The sequence below is a fragment of the Callospermophilus lateralis genome, chromosome 3 (assembly GCF_048772815.1).
Source record: "Callospermophilus lateralis isolate mCalLat2 chromosome 3, mCalLat2.hap1, whole genome shotgun sequence".
Lineage (NCBI taxonomy): Eukaryota > Metazoa > Chordata > Mammalia > Rodentia > Sciuridae > Callospermophilus > Callospermophilus lateralis.
This window is the reverse complement of record NC_135307.1, coordinates 1704635-1731706: the sequence shown is the minus strand read 5'-3', so window position 1 is coordinate 1731706 and position 27072 is coordinate 1704635. Positions and strand designations below refer to the sequence as shown.

General features: G+C 43.1%; 1 protein-coding gene, 1 non-coding gene and 1 pseudogene across 2 annotated transcripts in view; all 3 read right to left on the bottom strand.

Annotated features, from left to right (window-relative positions):
- LOC143641504 (uncharacterized) overlaps positions 1-27072 on the bottom strand; it is a 157159-nt gene that overhangs the window by 34330 nt on the left and 95757 nt on the right. The window lies entirely within an intron of this gene.
- On the bottom strand, positions 4791-4863 carry Trnav-cac (transfer RNA valine (anticodon CAC)). Its single transcript has one exon. It is a non-coding gene; the product is annotated as a tRNA-Val (tRNA).
- Positions 20696-21121, bottom strand: LOC143641512 (Golgi apparatus membrane protein TVP23 homolog B pseudogene; annotated as a pseudogene).

Sequence of the window (27072 nt, the reverse complement as noted above, 5' to 3'; positions counted from 1 at the left end):
AATGAAGTCTGGGTTTGGCAACTGCAGAATGAGATGCCATGTAAGAAGGTATGTGTCATCCAGGGAGGCACCATGGTTTCTGACCCTTGATGCTGAGAAGTGCCTAGAGTCAGCTGGTTTGACTCTCTTGCTTTGAGAAACTGAGGTCCCAAGAAGTAGCTGCCACAGGTTCACAAGGGCCCACGCCAGAGCTGTAGCTCACCCCTTTGGGTGAAAACATGAGACCAGGCAGAGATGCATGGCCTCAAGGGATTGCTGGAAGTCGCTCATATTTTCCAGACCATAACTTTCTCTATTAAGCTAGGACTCCTGTTAAAATCAAAGCCACACTGGATTCAGCCCCTATAGAGATATCTGTGGCTTTAATTCTAAGAGAAGCTGATGTTAGCAGAGCCAGTACGGGCTCTCCAAGAGCGTCCTGTCAACATACTCCGCATATTGAGACTTACAAGGGTCTGTGTCTTCTCCAGGCATTGTCTAGTTCTGATGGAGCTTTGAGGTCTTCCCTGCCAGCTCTACTGATGACAAAACTCTTATCTCTTCCCAGCTGTCCTGCTCTGCCTCAACAGAGACTAACTTGAGTGTGGAAAACCTATACAGATCAAGGGTTACTTTCAGTTAGAATCTACAGCAAGTTCACATCAGCCTCTTTTGTTCACAGCTGTGGGCTACTCCACAGACTACCTTAGCTGAGTCCATAGGATTACAAGGACAAACCTGCCCTGGATCCTGGCTGGTGTCATGGATATGTAGCCTGGTCCACTCAGATGGGCCGTGAGCTTGGTTTAATGGTCTGCTGGTGCTGTTTTAAGCTTTCTGGAGTTTTAAAATATGAGATCCTGCAGGTTCATTTTGCACAGGGCTATAAAAATTGCACAGGTCGTCCTGCATGAAGATGATGCCAAAGTATATTCTAAAGTGCCACACATGGCCTTTCTCCTTCCTTTGTCCTCTCAGGCCCTCACCTCATGGAAACGACTGGATGTGCTAACACGACCCACAGAACTCAAGAAGGTGAGAGCTTTTACCTGCCTGTTTATTGTGAAAGGTGCAACTCAAGAACAGCTGAATAAAAGAAATGCCTGGGGCAAGGTAGAAGAGGGAGGCTCACAGCCTATAAGCCGCATACGGGTGATATCTGCCTGCCTTCCAGCCTGGAGGCTCTTGAACCCCATCATTTAGGTTTTTGTCTTTAATTTTTTTCTATTTGTTCTTATTAGTTGTACATGACAGTAGAATGCGTTTTGACATATTATTCACATTAGGAGTATAACTTCCCGTTCTTGTGGTTGTACGTGATGTGGAGTTACACAGGTAGTATGTGCACACAGGGAAGTGATGCCGGATTCTTCCACTGTCTTTCCTATTTCTTCACCCATCCCTGCTTCCCTTCATTCTGCTTTGTCGAATCCAGTGAATTTCTTTCATTCTTCCCTAGTCCCTGCTTATTGTGGCTTCATTCCATAGGCAAGATTGGTCACATCATTGGTTGCAGGGGTCTAGCCCCAGCAGCGGATCCAGGAGTACTGAAGGAGGAGTGCGTCTGCGAAAGAAGAAGAGTCAGGCCCACAGGTTGCAAGTTACCAGCAGCCTCCAGAGAAAATCTGCTGCCCCTAGAGGAGCCTTTATTTTTATACCTTTTTTACAAGTTTTTTTTTTTTTTTTTCCAAGTAGTTAATGGATAGCCTCAAAGCCTGAAACTTCTTTGGTTTACATGATTTTCAAGAGTTATAATCTTTTTTGACATATGCTGATTACCTAAGATATTGAGTACATTATTAAAAATATATTTTTATAACTTTAGGCAATCATGATTAAGCTTTTACATTTTTCACCTCAATAAGTAGGTGAAAGGATACACAGCTAGACTACATAACTCCTGACCTATTATTAACTTCTAACTTCTAAGCATACCTATAATTATTTCATCAACCTTTAACTTTAAAGCATATCTATGATTATTGGTAAGCTTTCTTACTTCTAAACTAAAATCTCTGTAAAACACACTTAAAATAGTGAAAGTCTATTACTTAAAAAGTCTACTACTCTGAAGTGCCTCTAAAATATAACTATATTAATTTTACATTATTTTATTTTTAATTTCCAAGGTAATTTTCTTTTTTTCATATGATCTATTTAACTGCTTTTTAAAGAGTTTCCTTGATCCTTGGTCAAAGCACACCAATTCTTATATCTTTGTAATCTTTAACTAAAGGGCAGGCTTTGCACCTAAAACCATTTATCATTTATATAAACTATGTGTTTTTCATTCTCATTATGTATTCCTGTGTAAGGCAAAGGAGGGTCTGTTGGTGGGGGGAACATATGTTGCACAGGTTTTGACTTTAGAAAGGGGGAGTTTGACATAAATTGTTAAGCTTTTCTCAGGAACCTCAATTTGCAATCTTTTTCCTGTGAATTTCTTGAGGAATAACACTATTGTTTGTATCCTGAGAGATATTGAAACATACCTTGGGGGATGTCTTAATTGTATGCTTCGTCTCTGGGACTTTTCCTGCATTCTCAGGCAATACATACTTTTATTATTGATTAACGTATGCCCTTTTTTCCATATCATGAGTATCATAAACAAGTTGCCAGCTGTCTTGGTTCAAACCAACATGGTGTGTGTGAAAATGATGTAATTTTGAAATGTCCTGGTAATTTCTTATTTGGCCCATTGGTGAACAACTTAGGGGCATGTGTGACTTTCCAAATTTTCTTTCTGTGAGTGATATATTTCATTCTATTATAGTCAGAGAATATGCTTAGTTTGATTTCAATCCATTTAGACTTAGGATTAGTTCCAGCTTCCAGATGGTGTGGTCCTGCCACAGCATCCCCATGGTTCTGGCTTCCAGATGGTGTGGTCCTGCCACAGCATCCCCCACACTGTGATCCTGTCAGACAGCATGCAGGTGCAGGAACGCCTTCATCAGTTGGTCATGATCTATTAATGCTATCTCTAGCCTGGCAGGAGCTCCCTGGAGGGATGTGGAGCTAAAGGTCCCAACCTTCCAATCAAGGGTTAGTCTTTTTGGTGACCAGTCTGTATACAGAAGCTAGATAATAGCTTGCTGAGAAAGATCACTTCATCAGAACCAGTGGCCACCCAACCCCCTCTTCACTCAGGAAAGTCCCAGGGTCTTAGGATCTCTGTGCCAGGAAGTGAAGACAAAGATCATGTGCCATTTTACTGGTGTCCCCAGCCTTGTTCCAGTGGGATATAACAGTACATGCAGTGACAACAGAACTCCAAACACACAAAGCAAAACCCAGATCTCAAGGGAAAAGCAAGTGGCTTAACAAAACAGTGATTTGAGTACTCCACTGTGGATAATTCATAGAACAATGAGACAGAAGACCACAAGGAAACAGCACCTCATTGAGGATAACACAGAACAAGGAGACAGAAGACCAACAGAAAACAGAAAAGACTGAAAAACCATGTAACCAGCAAGGCCCAACAGACATTTACAGAATGCTTCTCCAATAACAGCAGAGTCTGCTTCCCTCCATGGCAGGAGAACATCATATGTTAGGCCATGAAACTAATCTTAAGTCTAAAAGAATTGAAATCAAACTAAGCATATTCTGTGACTACAATAGAATAAAATATATCACTCACAAAAAGAAAATTTGGAAAGTCACACTGCACAAAAATTAAAGAACATGCCCCTAAGTAGTTCACCAATGGGCCAAATAAGAAATTACCAAGATATTTAAAAATTACAACATTTTCATATACACTATGTTGGTTTGAACCAAGACACCTGGCCACAGCTGAGGCTCCAACTGTTGTTCTGAAGGACATTTGAAAATGATAGTTTATCTTGCAATGGGGCCAGAAGTTTGGTAACAGATTATTATGCAGACATGAGAAAGTGCTTTGCTACTCTGTGGCCATCTGCAAATGTGTCACAATTGCACAGCTGACCAGGATAGCAGGTCTGCCAGCATCTCAAGGGATGACTCAGCCTCTCATTGAACAAACAATGAAAGATAGTTTGCTGAGCTGAATTCAACATTACTGGCTAATATTTCAAATTTCATGAGAAGCTGGTTTCCAAAATACAGATATCATGGGACCTTATAGGAGTGCCACAGAGGATGTGGCATCCTGGGAATGCTACACAGGACACAGATGTCATGGGATCTCATGGGAGGACATGGACATTCTGAGAGTGCTGCAGAGAACTCGGACATCACGGAAGCACCACAGAAGATGGAGACATCATGTGCCATGCTTTAAACAATCTCAAGTTCTTAAACATTCTTCTTAGACATTAAATTTGGGCTCCAATTGATTTCTTGATGCAGGCATCTCATTCCAATCTATGCTTCTTACACAGCTCTGGCCTGTGCATCTTGAAAGCAGCTGTGCTTTTGAGTACAAAGAGTAAAGTAGAATCTACCCCAACTATCCAGCTGGCCCCTGAGTTGAGCAGCTATCAGCAGAGGGGTCTGGAGAGAGAGCCCCACCAGCATAGTCAGCTGAGAATTCCAGCATTATGAACATGATTCCCATGTGTGACTAGAACAGGGTTGGCATCAGCAAGAGCAGGAGAAGGAAAAGTAGGCACAAATCTCCATCATGTAGGATTAGGCTCCGACTTTCTTTATAAGACTCCTATAGCATAAGAATTAATATCAAGAATCAATAAATAGGATGGATTCAAGCTAAAAAGCTTTTTCTCAGCAAAAGAAACAATAAGTGAGGTGAATAGAAAGCCTACAATTTAGGAAAAAAGACATTCTTTTTTTTTTGTTTGTTTGTTTGTTTGTTTTGGTGGTGGTGCTGAGGATTGAACCCAGGGCCCTTTGCATGTGAGGCAAGCACTCTACCAACTGAGCTATATCCCCAGCCCAGCATTGTTTGAATTGGGAAGTCCAAAGATACAATGTTATTGAGGGCATACAAGGAGTCCTGGTGGAGGGTGACAGAGACACTTGCTCTCAGTCCGGCTCTGCCCTCATGGACATTGAGCAGGTCCTTCTTGTCTCCTCCAAAAACTGAAGTGGAGCCATTAAAATCCAGAATTTCTGAATTGGTAGGGAACTAAAAGCCATCTTAGGCTAATGAGCTAGAGAGTCACTTCTTAAGAGGGTTTTAAAAGGGTATCAGACAAATTTATTCTTAGTAAACTGAATACATATGAGCAGGTAAAAATCCAACAATACAGCAAACACAGCAGAATGGCTGCTTAGGGACAGGCAGACAGACAGGAGAGCTGACCCAAAAGGAAGATGAGGAAAAGCCACAAGGGCCCAGTGAAAGATCCATCTGGAACTCTGACTTCCATAATGAAATATTATTTAAAGAGTAGACTTAATTTAGGTGACACTGTTGGCCAGAACAAACAGCAATAAAGTAGAAATGATTACAACATGTCAATCACATTTATCCCTTTGAGCACACAATGTGCACACAGCCTGCTGTGCACGTGATTTTATCCAGGTCCCAGATCCTCCAGACTGGCTTTCAGTGGTGATAAGCTGAAAGGCAGGAGTCTAAGCATCCCTTGAATGTCTACAACACAAAGAGGGGCCACCTGCAACCACTGCTCAAAAGCAGTGGGAAATTGTGCTGGCACGTTTCTGCTCCTGTGCCCCATTCAGGGTGGAATTGTCCCCTCCCCCAAACCTGCATGTTTAAGTATTAGCCCCTCTTAGAATGTGGCTTATTGATTCCATCTGGAAATAGGCTCTTGCTGGTGCAATTCATTAAGACAAAGTCAAAGTGCAATAGGGCAGTCCTGATCCAATATGCCAGTATCCTCATTAGAAAAGGGAGTTTGTGCATGCATGGAGAGCACATTGCACTGAGGTCATGCTTGGGTGATACTTCCACTGCCCAGGAGCTCCAATGATGGCCAGCATACCATTGGAGACAGGAGGGAATTTGTCATGGTCCTCAGAGGAGCAGGTCCCACCAACAACCTGATCTCTGAACTCGAAGAACTTGAGACAATGCATTTCTGTTGCTCAAACCACCTGGTTTGTGTAATGTTTTTACAGCATCCCTATGAAATGAATATAAGCCTGTAATTTTCATTAATGAATGAAGAATAACAAGTTACACTGGCAGTAAGCTCATTGATCAGAAAGTTGCCTCTGCTTATGAACCAAGTGTGCACATGGAGGTCTTGGCCTCCTCACCTGGAAGCTACACAGCTACAGGATATTGCTCAGCCTGCAGAGCCTGGCACTTGGACATAGCCCTACCAGGGGCATCCAAGATGAGCTCATCTTGAGATCCTTAACTTCATTTTCTCTACAAAGACCCTTTTCCAAATTAAGCCACATTCAAATGCTTCTGGTACAACACACACACACACACACACACACACACACACACACACAAACACACACATGAGGCCATAAAGGTCATCTTTCATTCTCTTCTACCAGTGGGAAATAAAAGGTTACTCCTGTTCCCTGAGTGGCCATAGGGGTGACTGGAAGACGAGCTAATGGAGCGGCAGAGGGCACCTTGGACATCTGTGCCCTCAAGCAGCCTACATGTGTCTTGTTCCATCTTATGCCCAGCTGCCAGTGGACCACTTGCAACTTACAAGAGATTGCCAGCAGGTTCATCGCTCTTGTGAACCAGAATGTTACAAAGCTGCAGCCCATCATGGACATGGCTACTAGGCTGATGCCTCAAGTCGGGGGTGACCTCTCTACCATGGCCCAGTAGACTGCCCGAGCAGCTTCTAAAATAATGTCTTTTCTTTGTGCCAACAGCTTGTCTATGTGCCTAAACCCTAAGAGCCTACGCTGTTGGAGGTGACATGAGCCACACATACTGCATGTTTTCCTACCATAGACATCTCCAGCCCAGAGTCTGTCAAGTTGGGATGGGTGGACTGCTTGCTGGAACAGCCTGGACTTGCTGCAGAACTGTGTCCTCCTCAGGGCTGCCCATGAAGCTGGACTTCCACATACTTGGTGTATGAGCATCTTTCTCAAGAATGCCATGCTCTACCTCCAGGAAGTGGGAGGTTGCTGGGTAGAACCTTGCTTGAGTTAGCACACCATCTATTTGACTTCTGCAGGGAGCAGGCTGGAGAGTCACATGTGGACAAAAGGCAGCCTCTGCCTCGGAGTGGTGGTCATCTTTGCCATCCCTCCAGGAGCACAGCATGGTGTGGTTGCACTGTCCTGGCAAGGCGTGGTGGTCAGAGAGAGGTGCAAGGCTCACTCTTGAGTAAGGGAAAGTTCTGACCTTGAATTGGAGAAGATCCAGGACTAGGTAACCACGAAGGGCACATGTTCTTTAAGTTGCCTATTAAACTGATGTTGAGATTTGCTGCTCAGGACCTTTGTGGACTCTGACTTAGTGAGGGTGACTGCTGCTCTTGCTTGGTCACTGTGAGGACAGATATTGAAGCTTGTTGTTATAAATCAAGAGCCCCCCTTTTTTAGTTGTACACAATATCTTTATTTGTTCATTTATTTTTATGTGGTGTTGAGGATCGAACCCAGGGCCTCGCACATGCCAGGCAAGTGCTCTACCTCTGAGCCACAACCCCAGCCCCTCAAGAGCCTTTCTTGTAAGGGTTCTGACTGTGGGGAAGCATAATCATATGATTGTCACAATAGGTACAAAGAAAGCATTTGTCAAAAAACAGCAACATGAAGATCATTCTCAAAACACTAGAAAAACAGAATATACCTCAATTCTGTAAAAGCTATCTATGCTAAGCCCAAGGCCAACATCATTCTGAATAAAGAAAAATTGAAAGCATTTCCTCTAAAAACTGGAACAAGCCACAGATGCCTTCTTTCATCACTTCTATTCAACATAGCCCTTGAAACTCTAGCTAGAGTAATCAGACAGACAAAAGAAATTAAAGAGGTATTCATAGGAAAAGGAGAACACAAACTATCACTACTTGCCAATGACATAATTCTATATTTAGAAGATCCAAAAATTCCACCAGAAAAACTTTTAGACCTAATAAATGAATTCAGGAAAGTAGCAGGATATAAAAATCAATATCCATAAATCAAGTGCATTTCCATACTAAGTTATGAATACACTGCAAGAGAAATTAGGAAAAACAGTCCACTCACAATAGCCTCAATAAATAAACAAATAAACAAACAAATAAATAAAGTACTTGGGAATTGACCTAACAAAAGAGGTGAAGGACCTCTATAAGAATACTACAGAATACTAAAGAAAGAAATTGAAGAAAACCTCAAAAGTTGGAAAGATCTCCCATGATTTTGGATAGGCAGAATTAATATAGTCCAAATGGCCAAACTACCAAAACTGTTATACAGATTCAATTCAATTCGTATTAAAATCCCAATGGCATTCTTCATAGGACTAGAAAAAGCAATCATAAAATTCATTTGGAAACATAAGAGACCCAGAATAGCCAAAGCAATCCTTAGCAAGAAGAGTGAAGCAGAAGGCATCACAATACCAGACCTTAAACTATACTACAGAGCAACAGTCACAAAAATGGCATGGTATTGGTACCAAAATAGACATGTAGACCAATGGTACAAAATAGAAGACACAGAGACAAAACCCACAAAATATTGTTATTTCATACTAGACAAAAACACACATTGGAGAAAAGATAGACTCTTCAATAAATGGTGCTGGGAAAACTGGAAATCCATAGATAGCAAAATGAAATTAAGCCTCTATCTTTCACCCTGCACAAAAAAACAACTCAAAGTGGATCAAAGACTTACACACTAGAATAGATACCTTTCACCTAATAGAAGAAAAAGTAGGCCCAAATCTTCATGATGGTCACTTAGGACCTGATTTCCTTAAGAAGACTCCCAAAGTGCAAGCAGTAAGATCAAGAATCAATAAATGGCATGGATTCATATAAAACACTTATTCTCAGTAAAGGAAACAATCAATAATGTAATGAGAGAGCCTACAGAATGGGAGAAAGTCTTTACTACATGCACCTCAGATAGAGCACTAATTTCCAGGACATATAAAGAACTCAAAAAACTTAACACCCTAATAACAAATAATCCAATCAATAAATTGGCTAAGGAACTGAAAAGACACTTCACAGAAGAAGAAATATAATCCATTAACAAACAAATGAAAAAGAAATGTAAATCAAAACTACTATAAGATTTCATCTCAATCAGATGGCAATTATCAAGAGTACAAGCAATAATAAGTGTTGGCAGAGATGTGGGGGAAAGGACACACTCATACATTGCTGGTGGAACTGCAAATTGGGGCAACCACTATGGAAAGCAGTATGGATTCCTCAGAAAACTCAGAATGGAACCACCATTTGACCCAGCTATCCCATTCCCCATTTTATACCTTAGGGACTTAAAATCAGCATACCACAGTGATGCAGCCACATCAGTGTTTATTGCAGCTCAATTCACAATAGCTAAACAATGAAACCAACCTAGATGCCCTTCAACCAATGAATGGATAAAGAGAAGTGATACATTTACACAATAAAAAATTATTCAGCCACAAAGAAGAATGAAATTATGGCATTTGCAGATAAATGGATGGAACTAGAGAATATCATGCTAAGGGAAATGAGCCAATTCCTCCAAAACAAAAGCTGAACATTATCTCTGATAAGCATATACTGATTCACAGTGGGGTGGGGAGGTAGGGAAGAATGAAGAAACTTTGGTTTGTGTAGAGGGCTGTGAAGGAAGGTTATGACTGCAGGGATGGAAAGGACAGTAGAATGAGACAGACATAAGTACCCTATGTACGTCTATGATTATACAACTGGAGTGACTCTGCACCATGTACAACCAGAGGAAAGAGAAAGTGTGCTCCATTTGTGTACAATAAGTCAATATGCCACATATAACTAATTTGAAAAAATAAAATAAATAAATAGATGAGGTAGAACCACAAGGCAGGGTGGTACACACCTGAAATCCCAATGACTCTACAGGCTGAGGGAGAAGAGCTCAAGTTTGAGGCCAACCTCATCAATGTAGCAAGATCTTTTCTCAAAAAAAAAGAATTGGGGATGTAGCTCTGTGGAAAATATCCCTGGGTAAAATCCCCAGTTAAAAAAAAAAAGAAAGAAAAATAGGTGGGGTCTTTAAGAGGTGATCAAAGCAATCAGAGCTTTGTCCTTGTGCAGGGTTGATCCATTTTAGAGCTTTGTCCTTGTGCAAGGTTGGTCCATTCATATCCTGAACAGATTAACGAGTTTATGGGTTAACTTGAGAAGGGTTGATCCATCTATACCATGAGCAGATTAATGGATTTATGGGCTATCTTGAGAGTGAGGCTGCTATAGAAACCAGCTATCTGGAGAATCCCAGTCCCTTCCCTCACTATATGATGTACTGAGCCACCTCACTAGTCTGCCAGCAAAAAGGCCATCATCAGATTCATCCCTTTAATCTTGGACCAGAACCTAGAGCCAAATAAACTTCTTTTCTTTATAATTAAAACAAACAAACAAACAAACAAACAACATTTCATCTTAAACATGAATAAAATATAAAGGCTAAGAGAGCTCTTAACTTCTTTTTTGTGGAAAAAATGGCAAAATCATATTCCACATTTTCAGCCTTTAAACAAACCAGGCTCTGCTTATTACTTTCCAAAAATACATTTAAATTCCCATCCCAGTATAAAGAGTAACACAAAATTTTATATATAACTTATTGATAACAGGTTACCCTTATCCAGTTATAAAACATTAAATATCATAAATAAATGTCAATCAAATTTGTTATTTCTATATAAACCTGAAACAGACTATTGCTACAGACAGTTTTAGTTTAGAGAACATCATCTTGGTAAAGGGCTCTACCAAGTCTTACATTTTAAAAGGCTTGTATTCTGTAAGAACATGAATATATCCAAAATATGAAAAAGCTAGTAATGGTTAGTGTCACAATTAACTGTTTAACTTTTAAAGTAAAATTTAGAATCCATAGTGTATAAAAATTATAGTCCCGGGTTTGCATGTTATCAGGACTAGCAAAAGTGAAAGGATAGCTTTCAATCTCTTAAACATTTAGGAAACACTGTTAATAATCAGAAACAGACATAGTTAAAACAGATTTAAGCCAGGTTTTTAAATGGAAGTGTGGCCCTTTTATGTCAGATACAATGTAGGAAAGAGAACACTTATTGGTTACTACACTGCCCAGAGTCCTCAGGAGTGGCTAGTGAGAATGTGGCCAGCAGCTCCCAGGAGGCTCTGGGTCAAGAGCTGCAAAGGTTATGATGGCCTGTGCTACCCAGAATCCTTCAGGACCTGCAATTCCTACAGCCCTCTGCATTGAGGGCAGCATGGGCCAAATGACAGACTGTATGACCAGAGCCCTAAGGGACCTGCAGCTTGCAGAGACCTCTGCAGTGAGGTCTGTGTGGGCAGAATGACAAACTGTGCTTCTCATATCCCTTGGGTGCCTGCTGTTCCAAGGAGCTTCTGGGTTGAGGGCTGCAAAGGTAGAACACCAGGTTCAATGCAGGGTATGTCTTCACTATAACTCACAGAAGTTTCTGTGATGAGAGCTATAGTACCTAGACTCTCCAGGGTACCAGGGAAAGCATGGGTCTGCAGTTCTTGTGGTCCTCCCAGTAGCGCTGTGCAGGCAAACACTAAACTACATTATCCAGAATCCTCATGAGCTGTACCTTCCTCTGTGGTGATCAAATCATTAGCCTACATTAACTACAATCCTCAGGGGCTATAGCTCCCAAAACCCTCTGTGGTGAATACGCAAAATACGGGACTATGTTACCCACAAATGTTAGTTCCAGCAGCTCCCAGGATCCTCTGTGATGAGAATTGTAGGAAACAGAACTTAACTATACTACCCAGAATCATTTAGGGGACATGTTGCCTGGGTGAGCATGTGGCCTGCAACTCCTAGAGGCCTCCCCAGCAAAGGCTGTTCATGCTAAAGGTCAGATTACACTACCCATAATTCCTGGGGATACCCTGATGACTGTGAAGCCTACAGTCCAAGAACCCTCCACAGTGAGGTCTGCATTACCAAGGCAAGCATGTGGCCTGCATTTATCCTGGCCCTCACAGGAGGCACGCAGGCAAAACACTGACTTACATTACCCAGAATCCTCAGGAAATTGCAGCCCCCAAAATACTCTGTGGTTGGGGCTGTGGGGTAGAGAACTGAACTACACTACTCAGAATTCTTGCAGATGTCCAGGTGCCTGTGTGGCCTGCCACTCGGAGGCCTCCACAGTGAGAGCTGTGCGGGCTGAAGGCAAGAATACACTACCAGAATCCCCCAGGGCCTGCACCTTCCAGACACCTACCACTTGAGGACTGCATGGGCAAGATTTGTATTGCACCACCCAGACACCTCAGGGGTGTCCAGGCAGGCTTGTGGTGTGCTGATACTGGAGCCTTGATGGTGAGGTCCACTTAGGTAGGATGGTCTGCACTGCCCAGAATAATCAATAGCCTGCAGCTCTAGACCTCTGAGGTCAGAAATGCTTGAGCAAAGTGGTCTACAATACACAGAATTCCTGGGGCCTCAGAGCTGTGAGAAGCAACTATAGTGTGGGCTGCACCAACCCAGCATCAGGCTACAATGTCCATGATCCTGGGGGTTCTGAAGCCCCTAGATGCCTCTGTAGTGAAGGCTGCATGGGATATGAGGGTAATTCTGCTACTTGCAGTTCCCCATAGGCTTCTGGAGTGAGGGCTACATGGGCAGAACACAAGTCTCCACTGCCAGGGTCCTCCAGGGCACTTGGGATAGCATGTGGCACACAGCTCTGATGATCCTGCCTGGTGAGGGCTGTGTGGGCAGAACACCAAATTAGACTGTCAAGAATCTCTGGGAATAACTGCACCTCCCAGAGGCATTCATGGTGAGAGCTGGGAAACAAGGAGAGATAATTCAATCTAGAATGCCCCAGGGCAAGGGGTGCACCCTGCAGCTCCCAGAGGCTGCTGGGGGGTCGTGTGAGCTCAGGGTCTCACAACCTTGAAAGCAGTCAACATGGGCTGGGATTTAACTGCTTTTCTCAAAACCCATGATGTTAAAATTTGGCAGTCCTTGGCTACATCACTCAGTCACTTGTCTACACTTCGCAGAGGCCTCTCTGTTGACCTGCTTTTGGCCTTCTGCCCTTGGGCACAAGAGTGAAGTGTCCAGGGGCTCCCTGCAGGTGCTCATGTCTGTGCCTCTGCCTGCCTGGCCCCTGGCTACAGCAGTGCGTGGCCTGGTTGAGTCCAGGGACCCGGGTCTCAGTCTCTTGGCCTCCCTTTTCTCATCTCCTGAGATTCCACTTCTGGTGATGGCACAAATAAACACAGCCAGACTTAGTTAAAGAAGTGGGAATAGATCCTATTCAGTAATAGCTGCCGCTACAGAAAGGCGCTGAGAGAAATAAGAAAGACTAGCCACCCTACTACCATTGCAGGTTAGCAGAAGCCTGCACTAGGCGTGGCCATCAGGGAGTGGTGCCTCTGCGCATGAGCAGAGTCTGGCACTGGGCGTGGCCATCAGGGATTGGTGCCTCTGCGCATGAGCAGAGTCTGGCACTGGGCGTGGTCATCAGGAGTGGTACCTCTGCGCATGAGCAGAGGCCTGCACTGGGCGTGGCCATCAGGGATTGGTGCCCCTGTGTATGAGCAGAGTCTCACACTGGGCGGGGTAGCAGGGGACAGTGGCTCACTTTTCATCTTTGTCCTCCCTTCTTCAGGGTGAGGTCTAGAGCTCTTGTCTCAGGAAAAACCGGGAGCGTGCTGGGTGAACCACCAGGAAGCGGCAGACCGGCCTCCAGGATACAGGCAGCTTGAGGGTACTATGGGCCATGTGTGTGGGGATGCGGAGCTCCTCCTCTGACCTGCTTGGGCGCTGAGGAGGTCCTCCTAGCTCCAGGCGCTGGGTCCTCCGTGTGTGTCAGGTCTGAGGAGATACTACCAGGTCGGGGACCCTGGGACCTCCGTGTGCTGGGGTCTGAGGAGATACTCCCAGGTCGGGACGCTGGGACCTCCGTGTGCTGGGGTCTGAGGAGATACTCCCAGGTCGGGGACCCTGGGTCCTCCGTGTGCCGGGGTCTGAGGAGATACTCCCAGGTCGGGACCCTGGGACCTCCGTGGGCTGGGGTCTGAGGAGATACTCCCAGTTCGGGGACCCTGGGTCCTCCGAGTGCTGGGGTCTGAGGAGATACTCCCAGGTCGGGACCCTGGGTCCTCCGTGTGCTGGGGTCTGAGGAGATACTCCCAGGTCGGGACCCTGGGTCCTCCGAGTGCTGGGGTCTGAGGAGATACTCCCAGGTCGGGACCCTGGGTCCTCCGTGTGCCTCGGGTCTGAGGAGATACTCCCAGGTCGGGACGCTGGGTCCTCCGTGTGTGTCGGGTCTGAGGAGATACTCCCAGGTCGGGACGCTGGGTCCTCCGTGTGCTTGGGTCTGAGGAGATACTCCCAGGTCGGGACGCTGGGACCTCCGTGTGCTGGGGTCTGAGGAGATACTCCCAGGTCGGGACCCTGGGACCTCCGTGTGGGGGGGTCTGAGGAGATACTCCCAGGTCGGGACCCTGGGACCTCCGAGTGCTGGGGTCTGAGGAGATACTCCCAGGTCGGGACCCTGGGACCTCTGTGTGTGTCAGGTCTGAGGAGATACTCCCAGGTCGGGACCCTGGGACCTCCGTGTGTGTCAGGTCTGAGGAGATACTCCCAGGTCGGGACCCTGGGACCTCCGTGTGTGTCAGGTCTGAGGAGATACTCCCAGGTCGGGACCCTGGGACCTCCGTGTGTGTCAGGTCTGAGGAGATACTCCCAGGTCGGGACCCTGGGTCCTCTGAGTGCTGGGGTCTGAGGAGATACTCCCAGGTCTGGACCCTGGGTCCTCCGAGTGCTGGGGTCTGAGGAGATACTCCCAGGTCGGGACCCTTGGTCCTCCGAGTGCTGGGGTCTGAGGAGATACTCCCAGGTCTGGACCCTGGGTCCTCCGTGTGCTGGGGTCTGAGGAGATACTCCCAGGTCGGGACGCTGGGACCTCTGTGTGCCTCGGGTCTGAGGAGATACTCCCAGGTCGGGACGCTGGGTCCTCCGAGTGCTGGGGTCTGAGGAGATACTCCCAGGTCGGAACGCTGGGTCCTCCGTGTGCTGGGGTCTGAGGAGATACTCCCAGGTCGGGACCCTGGGACCTCCGTGTGTGTCAGGTCTGAGGAGATACTCCCAGGTCGGGACCCTGGGACCTCCGTGTGCCTCGGGTCTGAGGAGATACTCCCAGGTCGGGACCCTGGGTCCTCCGTGTGCCAGGGTCTGAGGAGATACTCCCAGGTCGGGACCCTGGGACCTCCGAGTGCTGGGGTCTGAGGAGATACTCCCAGGTCGGGACCCTGGGACCTCCGAGTGCTGGGGTCTGAGGAGATACTCCCAGGTCGGGACGCTGGGTCCTCCGTGTGCTGGGGTCTGAGGAGATACTCCCAGGTCGGGACCCTGGGTCCTCCGTGAGTGTCAGGTCTGAGGAGATACTCCCAGGTCGGGACCCTGGGTCCTCTGTGTGCCTCGGGTCTGAGGAGATACTCCCAGGTCGGGACCCTGGGACCTCCATGTGCCTCGGGTCTGAGGAGATACTCCCAGGTCGGGACCCTGGGTCCTCTGTGTGCCTCGGGTCTGAGGAGATACTCCCAGGTCGGGACCCTGGGTCCTCCGTGAGTGTCAGGTCTGAGGAGATACTCCCAGGTCGGGACCCTGGGACCTCCGTGTGCCTCGGGTCTGAGGAGATACTCCCAGGTCGGGACCCTGGGACCTCCGTGTGCCTCGGGTCTGAAGAGATACTCCCAGGTCGGGACCCTGGGTCCTCTGTGTGCCTCGGGTCTGAGGAGATACTCCCAGGTCGGGACCCTGGGACCTCCGTGTGTGTCAGGTCTGAGGAGATACTCTCAGGTCGGGACCCTGGGACCTCCGTGTGTGTCAGGTCTGAGGAGATACTACCAGGTCGGGACGCTGGGTCCTCCGTGTGCCTAGGGTCTGAGGAGGCCCTCCCAGCTCCGGGACCCTGAGTCCTCCGTGTGCCTTGGGTCTGAGGAGGCCTCCCAGCTCGGGGACCCCGGGTCCTGGGTGTGCCTCGGGTCTGAGGAGATTCCCCAGCTCCGGGACCCTGGGTCCTCCATGTGTGCCTGGGGTCTGAGGAAGTCTTCCCAGCTCGGAGACGCTGAGTCCTCTGTGTGCCTCGGGTCTGAGGAGGTACTCCCAGCTCAGGGACCCTGGGTCGGTGGTGTGTCTGGTGTCTGAGAATCCTCCCAGCTCCGAGACCCTGAGTCCTCCGTATGCATGGGGTCTGAGGAGATCCCCGAGCTCGGGGACCCTCGGACCTCCGTGTGCCTCATGTCTGAGGAGGCCCTCCTATCTCCTCTGGGACCCTGGGTCCTGGGTGTGCGTCGGATCTGAGGAGGCTCTCCCAGCTTGGGGACCCTGGGTCCTGGGTGTGCCTGGGGTCTGAGGAGATCCTCCCAGCTCGGGGACCCTGGGTCCTGGGTGTGCCTTGGGTCTGAGGAGTTCCTCCCAGCTCCGGGACCCTGGGTTGGTGGTGTGCCTTGGGTCTGAGGAGGTACTCCCAGCTCGGGGACCCTGGGTTGGTGGTGTGCCTGATGTCTGAAAATCCTCCCAGCTCAGGGACCCTGGGTCCTCTGTGTGCCTTGGATCTGTGGAGATATTCCAGCTTGGATACACTGGGTCCTCAGTGTGCCTGGGATCCCTCCCAGCTCAGGGAACCTGAGTATGCCATGTACCTGGGGTCTGAGGCGGTACTCCCAGCTCGGGGACCCTGGGTCCTCCATGTGCCTCCTATCTGAAGCAATACTCCACCAGCTCGGCACCCTAGGTTCTCTGAGCACCTCTGGTCTGAGGAGGTATTCCTAACTTGGGTACCCTGGTGGGTCATTTGTATGGGACGGAGAGTTGCCTTCTTCTCAGCCGACTCAAGCATACTCCCACCTTGGGGACAATGTGGTTCATGTGTATGGGGACTTGGAGCTTCCTCTTAGAGCAGACTCAGGAATACTCCCAGCTTGGGGCACTTTGTGTTGTGTCTACAGGGACTTTAGGGTCCCTTCTCTTTAGCCTCAGTGAGACTTACAGCTTGGGGACACTGTGGATCAAGGCTATAACTCCGTTCTAAGACCAGCTGTGGGTCAAGGCTATAGGGACACCTAGAGCTCCATTCTTTTCAGACCATCCTCAGGCAGATGCCTGTCTTAGAGACACTGTGGGTCATGTGTGTAGGGTCATCCAGAGCTCCTTCTCCTCAGAGCAACCTCAGAGGGATGCCTCGCTTGCGGACACTGAGTCATATCTACAGGGACGCTTTTCTCAGACTAGCCTTAGAGAGATCCTGGCTTGAGGATTCTGTGGGTCATGTCTATAGGCATGCCCAGAGCAGCCTCAGAGAGATCTTCCAGAAACTTCTGGATAAATAGGTGGCAGGTGAGGAAAAGGTGGGAAGTGTGAAGAGAAAGCAGATTCACTCCCTGTGCCCATTTGAGAGCTAAGGAGGGAGCCTTACTCTCCTTCATTATTTCAGCAAGGTTTACTTTGGGGAAACATCCCTTCAAGAGGCTCTGATTACTTGTCATCAAAACACAGCTACTTGGATGATTTCTGGCACAGAGGGAGGAGGAATTGTTCTAACTGCTTATTTTTACTGTGTTAAAGCAGGAAAAATATTAAAAAATGGAAAAGTAGATGTATGAAACCCACAAGGTTATTTAAGTTTAAATATGTTATTTCTAATAAGCCAGAATTTGTGAAAAAATAGTTCATGGATTTTATGGAACTAAATTAATCAAAATTTTGACTGAGAATACATTTTGTCTTTGGTTGAGCAAGTCAGTTTATTTGGCAGTGTATTTGTAATGGTATGCTAAATACTGTGTTGACTTTCTACATCTGCTGAAATATCTTGACTATATAATGCTTTGGTATTATACCACAAAGTTAATTGAGGAAATTAATTTTAATTAATTGAAGTATTTATTTTAAGTAATGATTTCATTCTTTCCTCATAGATCATGAACATTTTAAGTAAATCCGGAATTTGTTAAAAGTCAGTTAACACTCAACCGTGGACCCCTATGTTCCTGGTTTTTGTACCAATGGGAGATCTGTAAGCATCATTTTAAACTTTTTAAGCTGATTGATCATTCATAGTTTTCTTATTTTAATCTTTTATTAATGTGTTTTTTTAACTAGGAAATTACCTATTCCCTCTAGGTTTCCAATTTTATGTAGTAGGTTTCTGCAGTTTGATTTTTAATTTGTTCTCTAACTTTGAACTTCTGCTATTTTTATCAACAATATTTTTAAATATACTTTTTAGTTTACCTTGTTTTGATTGAATTATCTTGTTTGACAGTTCTCATTATCTGAAAAAGTTTTAATTATCTTTTTCTTATTAAGGTCTTTGGGACAGTGTGTGTAACTTGGTGGCAGAGAACTTGCTTAACATGTGAGAGTCCCTGGGTTCCATTCCAGCACCACACACAGACAATATGTCTTTGACAGGACCCAAGTGTCAGGGGAATTGTTCAAAATATTATGTATTTACACACACACACACACACACACACACACACACAGATCTTTTCCAAATTGGGTTGAAATTATTCTAAGCAAAATTTGCTAATCAATTTTATAGGAAGAAAGAGGATGGTGATATTTAAAATTCCAGTTATTGATATTACATGATATTCCAGCTTAAAACCACTGAAATAATTACAGTGTGTAAGAGAAAAGCCAATAGATTCTTTTAAAAAAACAGATACATTTACCAAAAATAGACTTTTTTACACAGACATTTTCTACTTTTTCAAATTTAGAAAGCATATTCGTTTATCTTATTAAAGTCTTACATTCATCAAGTAGTTAGTTTCTCTTACTCCTTGCAAGCAAGGTAATTGACCTTCTAATAAGCATGCTTTATATATTGTCAGAAGTTCTTTTTGGAGAACTCTATTAAGTGTTTCTCATATATTCAAAATATCATTTAAAAGCATACCAGTGACCTTTTGATTTCATCAATTTTAATTTATTTTGAAATAATGTGTGTATATATTAGTACTTACTAAATATTATTTTGTGTAGGAAATGGCCTGATTTCATTGTATATAATGCTGGTGCTCTATGTGTTTCAAAGGTAGTTTTTAGAATAGAGTTGAGTATAATTCATATTCTGAAATCATTAAAAAAAGTACATACACTATTTACCATATTTTAATGAAGTTATATAAGTGGAGATTAGACATGTTAATATCATGAGCTGAAAAATAATTAAATATAGTTTTATTATTTTGGGGTGTTCAACATAATGTTTTCCACCCTCTTCTATAAATGCCCCAGTTGTCTCATATTATATGCTTGGTTTGGAGTTATTCTTTTAAATTTATTTATGGTGATGAGAATTAAGCTCATAACCTTGACCATGCTAGGCAAGCAATGAATTTCAGCCCTTTTTAATATTATGTTGAGATGGGATTTTGCTAAGTTCCTGAGGTATTGAGGCTGGCTTCTAACTTTGTGATCCTCCTGCTTCAGTCTCCAAAAAAGCTGTGATTACAGTTCAAAGTGCCTAGTATGGCCTAGAGAATTTTTATGTCATTATCATGTTTCTAATTTCTTTTTTTCACTCCAATACACATTTATTCAACTAAAACAAAACATTTTTAAAAATATTTTAACAAAGTACAGATACATTCACAACATAATCTGCTGATTAAAAGACCCCAACAAAGTTTCCAGTATCTCAACAGAATTTACAACTGCCTACAATAATTTGTAGATTGGTTTAGTTTACAGTTAAATATATTGCCTTGTTTAAGAAAAATTATTAATACAAATGTATGATTTACAACATCCCCATTATAGCAAGAAAAAATAGATTCATAAAATGTCTTTAGGCATTTATTATGCCAAGTATTTAAATGATTATTTTTACTATGACATAAGAATAATATTTATTTAGTACTAAAAGATTTTATTAGTCCAGAGACCACTGAAGAGTTTCCAGGAAGTTCCAAAATAAAATATGACTATCCTTTCCATGAAATCAATAGATCAACAGCAATCCCTGGGTATCCCTTAAACATAAACTATAAAGATTCCATTTATTAGTTAGGCCTTAAGTATAAAAATAAAAGAAAATTTTAGAAACTAGTTAACACTACCAGCCTGAATTTGTTTTTCACTTGTGCATGTCTAACGTAAGAAATTTCAACATGAAGTATATACTTAAAATTAACATTTTTTCTAACTTTTTAACTCATATACAAGCCAAGTGTTTACTCTTAATAATGGAATCAACTTATTTCTGAAAATAACCTATAGAAATAGTATGTAAACACATATACCTTTGAGATAGATTAAGAACATCCTATATTCTATGGATCAAAATGCAAATATCTCTTTAACATATGTAAACTAACACATTAATTTTCGACATACGGATACATTACTATATGCATACATATGCACACCTAAAATAAATTCTGACAATGTTCTTAATGATATCATACTTCCCAGCCTCAACTACTAGAAAAAGAAAATTAAAACTTTGTTTAAAAAAGAAACCAGTTTTTATAGTAACTTTGTAAGTGAAAACAAAACAAACAAAAAATCAATGCTCCTTTTTGCAACTGGACTGAGCTCTAAACAATTCATAATCAAGAATCTCTTTGGCCATTCCCCAGTATCACAGAAAACATAATTTTCTCTCTATTCAAGAAGTCTGTTCATTTCTGGTGTTTTGTTTTAAAAACTGCATTCCAAGATACCAGGTAGCCATGCTGGTTAAATTCTTCTGGCTGCCCACTTGCACCTAATGTAACCATACAGGTTGGCACCCTGTAGCACCACACCCATGATAACCATGCCAACCATTTTACTCTGAAGGAGAAGAGAGCACTAAAGGCAAATATCACTCACAGCACTGGACAGGCAATTAGTCCTAACCAAAAGATTCTTGAATGAACTTCTGAAAGAGTTTTATTCTCCTGAGGAGATGCCTTCCTGGACTCAAACACCCAATGACTCTTTCCATCCTCATCAATATGATTCTACCACCCAAGGCCTACCATCAGTCTCTACCTGTGACGTTCTTCACTGCCCAAAAGTCACATGACAACAACAAGATAATTGTCACCATTCAAGCAATAAAGCTGCTGCTGAGCAATTCACAGAGAAGATAGACTATAATGGCACTGACTCAGAAGAACAAATGGAAAAATGATGCCACTGGATGTCGGATTTTGGATTTTGGTCTCTTAGTTTTCTCTTCTTCTGCATCAAACAATGAAACCTCTTCAGTGTCATCATTGCTGTCCTGAGTGCAAGGCTCTGCCAGGGTCTCCTATTCCTACACGATTGCAGGATACCCCTACAGGACAGGTCACAAGGGAGCTGAAGAGGTGTCCAGAGGCCGCACCCCTTTCACTTCCTGGCGTGCATGATGTGCAAGATGGGCCTAGGAAAAAGACCACCCACCCCCCACCCCCCACACAGAGCATTTCTGCAGCCCAACATCGGATCCGCCAAGCTCTGGGCGTTGGTTGAGGATGGGCTTCTCCTCTCCACACCCCCAAGCTTCCTGAGCTCAGGGATTCCTGGGTCACTCCTCCTACGAGGGCCTCCGAGCACTCAGCACACCTCTGCGGCAACTACCCTTGGTCCTCCATCCTTCCCGCCCACTCAGCTCTTTCTCAAGACGGACAGCCAGAGGGGACACAACACAACCACCCCTGTGCACCCGGCTCACTCCACAAACCCTGCAGGAGGGACCCTTCTACCCGCCAAGCCTAGGCCAGCCGCTCTCTGTGCCCACAGCCCCTCACCTCATGTTTCTAATTTCTTAATAATTTTCTAATCTATATTATAGCCATTTTCTCCTTCTAAATGGTCATCAAAGTCTTTTTTATTGTTCTGAGAGGATATTTAATGTGAATATACTTTATGATGTGACACATCTGCTCACAATAGGCTATTTCTATTGTAAGAGTATTTTGATTATTAACTGTTTTTCAGGCTTAACATTTTCCTAAGAGTGGTAATTGTTCATTTTCTATTTGATTGCACAAATAAGGCACTGATTTTTTTTTTAAATTTTGTGGTGCTAGGGATCAAACCCAGGGCCTCCTGAATTATGTATAAGGTATGCCACCACTGAGCTACATCCCAGCCCCATATATTCTTTGCTCTTATTAGCTTTATGACTAGCTATATCAATGAAAAACTTACATAGAAATTCAGCTACATTTGAAAACATTCAAGAGTTTGGGCATCACATTATATTTTTTGTGATTTCTAAAATATAATTTCTCCATAAAATATCTAAGATCACTATAAGATCACTCATAAACCATGCTTCCATTGATGTTTTTCTAGTTTTACCTATTCTGAAGAACATCATGGAGGAAACTGACTTTCATATTCTTTTAAATTTTAAATTTTTAGAAAGCATTATATGTTATTGTCACAAATTCTGTTTACATTTTTTGTTTGAATATTTTTCCCAGTGGCAAACATTTGATGCTATTACTGTTAAAGGGTATACATAGAAACAAATGAAAGATAAGATTTCTTTAGGATGAATGATTCATTCACAATGAATCAATCTGCTCTTGTAACATATTTATTATCATGACTCTTTTGAAAAAATTCAACCATGACTTGAAATAGTGTCACTAAAATGTAGATTTTTTTTCTCTAAAGTTTTGAAATTTTTAGAGAGAAAATCTAGAACCTAGCAATAGCAAAATAAATAATGATAAATAAGTTTAAACATATTATTACTTTAACATAAAACATATAAAATAAGTACGTATCTTACATTATGTTAGTTTGACATATTTTTGTTATAAATGCTCTTAACAAAATGCAGAACTACTTAAGAATGTCAATTATTAGTAATTAACATTCTGAGTAATTAAATAAGCAGGTGTTTGAAAAAATATAGCCATGTCTTAAGATTGTACTTTAGAGTAGTTTTATGTTTATGCAGAAATTGCAAAGAAAATGCAGAGATCTACTATATAACTTCTACCCAGTTTTTTTCTCTTATGATTTACATGAGCTATCTCAGATGTGTTAACTTTATACATAATTTTTCATGATAAACAGATACTGATATGCTCTTATTAACTAATGTCTGTGTTTCCTTTGGATTCTCAGTACAGCCTCTTTCAGTTCCAGGACCCCATCCAAGATCCTGCAAGACAGTCATCCTGTCTCCATAGGCTTTTCTTGGTGGCGACAGTTTCTCTGACCTTCCTTTCTCTGATGCCCTTGATGGTTGAGGAGGACCTGACAGTTGAGGAGTACCTGTCAGGTACTTTTTAGATTTTCAGTTGATGTTTTTCTCATATGTAGACAGGTTATGGATTGGGGAAAGCGGATTACAGATGAAGTGCTGTTTTTCATTTCATATCCTCAAGGTGCTCACCTGACTGATGTAGTGTTTGCCAGATTTCTCACTGTGAAGTTATGTTTCTCTACATGTCCACATTATATATATATTGTTTTGGAGTAAGTCACTATGCACAGCCCCCTCTTAAGAAGTGGGAAGTTAGGCCTAACTCCTTGGGGGCCAAATGTCCACCTCAATTTTTTGAAATTCTACATAAGAGGTTTTTATTTGGCCTCTTTTGTTTATCTGTTTAGTCATTTATTTGTAAATAAAATGAGCATCTGGATATTTACTCCAAGATTTTGTTTGTTATCCAACTCTATAGTACTTTGTTGCTTACTTCATCCTGCTTGAAGCCTTTGGGAATAGCTTAGACCATTCTTTCCACTGGGAGTTCTTTCTATTGTTTCCTGTTTTCTTTTAACAGGAAAGAATAGTATAATACCCTCAATTAAGCCTTTTACACTTATAAAACATTTCACTGAGGCTTTAAATACAATATAATATCCTCATGAAGACTCTAACATATATAGTATGCACTGAAATAATATGATATCAATAAATATCATTAATGATACCACTGGCTGATATCACATACACATTGAGACCCCTAGAAGATAACATGTCAAACCTTCACACTCATAAGATATTCTCACAGAGAACTAGGAAAAATGTAATATCTTCATTGAGGCATTTGGCACACATATGAAATTTTTGTGGAAGCCTATGTCACATAAAAATATTCTCAATGAGATCTCTAAAATTCACATAAAAACTAGGTTCTTTGACATATATAATATTCTCAATGAGTCCTCTACACATATAATCAATGAGGGCTCTGACATACAATGTCCTCACAGAGGTTTCTAACATCCTCAATATCATTACTGAGGCCTGTGTCAGTCATAAAATATCCATGAGAGCCTATGACAAATAAGGAAAAACCACATTGAGGCCTCTGAAACACAATAATATTTTTATTCAGAGCTCTCACTAAACACATGAAACTATTTAAAAAGGCACTGTCTTCACTGAGGGCTCTGACATATAATATATTACTGACTGACTCTTTTGACAACTGTAATATTCTCAGAGAAGCCTCTAAAACATATGATATCGTAAGTCCTTTGACACAAGTCCCATTGTCAGTAAGGATTCAAATGCATTTAGTATTCTCACTGAGGCATGTGACCCTAATGGTATCCTCACTGAGGCTGTTGACAATAATGAAGTACTGGTACTGAGACATCTGACTCAGGAATAGCCTTGCTGAGGTGGCTGGTGCATTTAAAATGCTCCCTGAACCATCTGACAGGTATAATATACTCCCTGAGGCCTCTAACTTCCTGAGGTCTTTGAAATATTCAATGTCTACATTGACACCTACAGTATCTATAAGAGGCATACTGAGGTCTCTAATACTAACAATAAAGTATTGGAGACATCTGAGATGTATGATTGTATAACAGAGGTCTCTTCCACTTAGAATTTCTTCTTGATGCCTCTGGCACTGCCATCATGTACTCACAGAGGCCCCTTTCTATAGGAGAAAACTGAGGCCTCTGACAAGTATAGTAAGTTTACTGCCGACTCTACAAGATATAATGTCAAAAGTGAAGCCTGTGACAAACACTTTATATTGTCACTGAGGAATCTTCCACATATCGTCATTGAGGCCACTGCCATGAACAGGATATCTGTACTGTGACCTTGATCCCATTCAAGGGGATGGGTTGGTGAAGCCTCAGATACTCTGGTAATACCCTGTCACTGGACTCTGACAATTAATATCCATATGAAGCCTCTGACACATAACATAACCACACTCAGGCCTCGGATATTTTTATAATAGCCTCAGAAAGGTTTCTAACACTCATATCACATCCTCAGTGAGTCTTCCTCTAATGCTAACATGAATCCTCCCTGAGGCCTCTGACATTCACACCCTATCTCATTTGAGTCCCAAAACACTAATGACATTCTTCCTGAGGACTCTGAAATGGATATCATCCTCATACAGGACAGTGAGGTCAATATAATATCCACCCTGAGGCTTCTGTCATTCAGAAATATCCTAATCAAGGCTTCTGACACTCAAGGAATATCACACTGAGTGCCCTGGGGCACCAGAAGTCCACACAGATTTAGACCCTGTGAGAGTCATCCAAAAGTCACTGAGGCCTCTGTAGGTAACATGAGGTACAATGAGTCCTCAGAGACATATATGTCTCATTGATGTCTCTGACACATATAAAATCCCCACTGAGGATTCCATCCTATGTACAGTATGGAATGAGTCATTTGACCCCGTATTTTCCTTACTGACCTCTGAGAGAGATTCTATTCTCAGTGAGGCCTCTTACACATATTAGATCATCACAAAGGCCTGTGGTGCTCATTTCATAATCTCACTGAGGCCTTTCACACTGATATTCTCTCTACCCTGAAAACTTCATCACATACAATGTCCCCACTGGGTACCCTGGCACTGCCATCATTATTCTCAAGGAGGCCTCTGACACATAGAATTTCCTCACTGAGAACTCTGAGCCCTAAAATATATTCACTGAGGACAAAATCCTCAGGAAGGCCTCTAATATTCAGAAGTTTTCTTCACCTCACAGTCATATAAAATAGTAAGTGAGGATTATGACACTTATACTATCTACCCTGAGGCCTCTGACACAAATATTTAACAACCCTAATTGAGGCCTGTGGTGATAACAAAATAAACTCAGTGAAGTCTGACACATATCACATCCTCACTGGGCCTCTGACCTTGACAGAATATCTTCAGTATGTCCCCTTACAAATGTATTATTCTCACTCAGGCTTTTGATCCTCAAAGAACTTTCACATATAATATGCTAACAGAGTCCTCTTCTTATTACAGCACATATATGTCCTGACTCAGGCCTATGGCACTTAAGAAACATTCTTATGGAGGTCTCTGACACTCATGTAATATCCTTAGTGAGTCCTTCTCTGACACATCGGATACTCACTGAGGCCTCTGGCATTTCTTGATTATCTCACTGAGTCCATAAACACTCCTATTCTATTTATTGAGGATTCTTAAGTGTACAATATCTTCACTCTGATCTCTATCACTCATATCCTCCCTCCCTTGTTCCTCTGACAGTTACACAATTTCTTCATAGAGACTTGTGGGACTCAAAAAATATCCTCAATCCTCTTGGCCATCAGGGTATATATCAGCAAGACCTCAGGCACACCTAAGAGCCTCACTGACAAAGACCCCTATTGTCTAAAATATTTAAAAAATCACTGAAGACTCTGAAAGTACCTTCCTATCAACACAGATCCTCTGACACTTTTAAGTATCTACTTGAAGTCCTGACACAGACAATAACTCCACAGAGGACTCTTACGCAAGCTGTACAAATGCTGAGGCATTCCACACTGTAATATCCTACTGAGGGATGTGACAGTGGTATACTCTCTTCATTGAGGACTCTAACACATGCAATGTTCTTACTGAGTAGCCTGGCACTTCCATAATATTTTCTGTGAGGCCTCAGACACATAGGATTTCCTTCATGAGACATTTAAGCCATAGATTATACATACCAAGATGTCAAACATATGCAGTGCCTTCAACAAGGTCTATTCCAATCAAATATTTTCCTTACTAAGGATGTTTACATCATATATTAGTGTGACTGGGGATTCTC